Here is a 3472-nt window from a genome sequence, read left to right on the forward strand (position 1 = left end):
AGTTACCACACAACACACTACACTTACAATATTGAAAGGATAAACAAGCCACCGCCATGTGCAGCAAACGTATCACGTACATATATGTATATAATACAAAAATGGGTCTTGGGTCAATAAATACACTTTGAAAATTGGCATCTAAGGGTATTTTGATAAAAATAATTTTTCTTTGGAAAGTACAAAAAAATTGGAATCTAACTTCACGAAGAAGTATCTAGTTGTTTGCCATTTTTGAGAAGAAAGATTAACTTGTTAAAAAAATATTTATTCTTAGGAAACGTAAGTATTTTCAATATGAACGGTGGGTGTAGATTACGATTAAATTCCACAGACGGGTGATGAGAGATGACCATTTGAATACATCAATAGCCTGCCTCAGATAAAGGATACCTTCATAGAAATCACGTTTTTCAGGAAATACGTTGGTCTCCAAGAGAAAATCTAGAAATATAGAGGTGTAGCAAATTTCCATAAGGACGAGTGGGTATAAGTTACGAATCCGTAGGATGAATGGACAATGAGATAAGAGTGCTTAAAAAAACATACAAAATTTTGAGTTTTCAACTATAATAGGTGCTCGAGTGGAATATCTCGTTGTTTGCCATTTTCAGGGAAGAAGATGAATCTGTTAAAAAAAAAATCTTTCTTACAGGGATACATAGGTATTTTCGATACGGACGAGTGGGAATAAGTTACGATTAAATCTGGCAAGCGGGTTATGAGATATGATCATTTAAATGCATTGGTATCCTACCTCAGAAAATGGATACCTTCACGAAAATCACGTTTGTAAGGAAGGATGCCAATCTTCAAAGGAAAATACGATAACATCAAAATGTAGTTACCTTCTATACGGACGAGTGGGTATAAGCTACGAATCCACAAGATAAACAGACAATGAGATACGAGCGTTAAAAAAAAATATTAAAATTTTGAGTTTTCGACGATAATGGGTGCTTAGGTAGAGTATCCTGTTGTGTGTCATTTTCGGAAAAGAAGATGAATTCGTTAACAAAATCTTTCCTATCAGGAAACGTAGGTATGTTTGATTCATATGAGTGTTTGTAGGTTACGATTAAATCGATGTCCTACCTTAGAAAATGGATACCTTCACGAAAATCACGTTTGTAAGGCAGGATGCCAATTTCTGGGAAAAAATACGAGAACATAAAAATGTAGTTACACAACAAATTGTATTTTGCAATTTTCCTTGGTTGAGGGGTATTTTTAAGTGGATTTATTATGTTTTTATATGTTTTGATTACATTATTAAACATGCACTTTACTACTTGTATTTCCTCGAGAATTGTAAGTGAGATAGATGTTGAGCTTGTAAATTTTTTGATAAATTGTACTCAACAATGTTGTGTTCGGACTCATATATGGCAGGCACATGCCAATGTTCCCATGTCATTGCTCCATTAATCTTCTATGTTATGGTTGATGCTTATAGTACTGTTTTAACTTTCGTAGCCACTTTACGCATGGTTCAAGACCCCGTGAAATCAATCCTTGATGTTATTGGAGTGGTCATTCAACCAAAGGTTGCATTAACACGAATTGTAGAGTTTTTAGAGGCACCAAAATTGGTGAGTAAAACTGTAAGGCGGAAGTGCAATATGGAGGAATTCAAGCTTGCCATTTGTATCAACTCGGCGAATATTTCATGGGAAGAGAATCTATCGAAACCCACCCTAAGAAAAATAAACCTATATGTTAAACCTGGTGAAAATGTGGGCCAAGTACGTGGTTATCTGTAGAGAGGTTGGCTTAGGTAAATCAACCCTTTTAGCGGCAATCCTTGGCGAGGTTCCAACCATCGAGGGCACAGATACTTGTTACCCACCCCATTTTTTTTTTCTCTCTTTCATAGTTGATAATTGAAAATATATCAATTTTAAAATGAAGTAAAACATGCTAGTTTTATCATGCAATTTTATATTACCATAGTTGTATGTTAATCTAGTATCCTATATTCAAATAATGTACATATGGTACTCAATTCCCCTCTAAGTAAAGAATCTGAATAATCATAGATGAGTAACATGGCTCTGTTTCTTGATTTTACAGATTAATGTTTACTGAGAGATTGCATATGTTTCTCAAATGGCATGGATACAGACAGAAACAATACCAGAAAATATTTTATTTGGGTTTGCATTTGATAAACGAAGGTATCAAGAAACACTAGAAGGGTACTCACTGATAAAAGACCTTTAGATGACACCCTTTGGTGACCTTACTGAGATATGAGAAAGAGGAGTTAATCTTAGTGGTGGTCAAAAGTAGTATATTCAACTGGCCCGTGTACTTTATCAGGACGCAGATACATCTCTCTTGGATAATCCATTTAGTGCAGTTGATGTTCATACTACTACGAGTCTATTTAACGTATTCCATCAATTATCTTCCTAATGGAAATTATTATTATTATTATTTTTTTAAGTATAATATATTGAAAAGAGGGAGAACAACTTATAGGGGGGCTGAGGAAGCCTCACAACAATCAACAAAGAAAAGGAAAACTATAGCATTATGATTACATAAAGAGTTCTATCTAAAAACAAAATCATCAAAAGTTATCCTTGCAAACTTTATGTTTTATTTTGACCAAAGGTATAAGAAGTCAAATATCTCCAAGAAACCTGCACGAAAGGTACTAATCTTACTGTTGAACACCCTGTTATTTCTCTCGTTCAAGACCCCCCATGCAATAGCTGAGAGAAGTATATCCCACATGAGCTGTTTTCTGGTATGAAAATCATTATTGGTCCACTCTACTAATCTTACTGTTAAACACCCTGTTATTTCTCTCATTTTAACCCCCCCCTTCTGCAATAGCCGAGGGAAGCATATCTCACAAGTGCCATTTTCTGGTGTGGAAATTATTTATTCTATGCCTATTTTATTCCAATGAGAGCTAATTTGGGTTGTGGCAGGAATATGTAATGGTAGTTCTGGCAGGGAAGACCATCTTACTTGTGACCCATCAAGTCGATTTCCTTCCTACATTTGATTCTGTTGTGGTAAGTTTACAATTCAGATCTTGCAACCTTGAAGTGTCGGAATTTACTCTTAATATTTTCCCATTAATATCATGATGCAATCTCTTATTCTAAACCGACATATTGAAATATGTTTTATTTTGTTGACAGTTAATGTTGGACGGGAAAATCCTAAGTTCTATGACTTATCATCGGTTATTGGCTACTAGTCAAGTATTTCAAGTCCTTGTTAATGCACACACAGATACCGCTGGTCCCGAAAAGGCTCACTAAGGTTATTTCTCCCAAGAAACCTAAAATCTCTAACAGGGAGATCAAGACTCATATTGATAAACGGTTCAAAACATCGATAGGAGATCAATTGCTTAAATAAGAAGAGAGAGAAATAGAAGATATGAGTCTGAAGCCTTACAAGTTGTACCTAAATCAGAGAATTTACATCTTTTACCTTTTCTTTGGACGTA

The sequence above is a fragment of the Akebia trifoliata genome, unplaced genomic scaffold (assembly GCF_017979445.1).
Source record: "Akebia trifoliata isolate Shusen 1 unplaced genomic scaffold, ASM1797944v1 Contig00418_ERROPOS7397492+, whole genome shotgun sequence".
Classification (NCBI taxonomy): Eukaryota; Viridiplantae; Streptophyta; class Magnoliopsida; order Ranunculales; family Lardizabalaceae; genus Akebia; species Akebia trifoliata.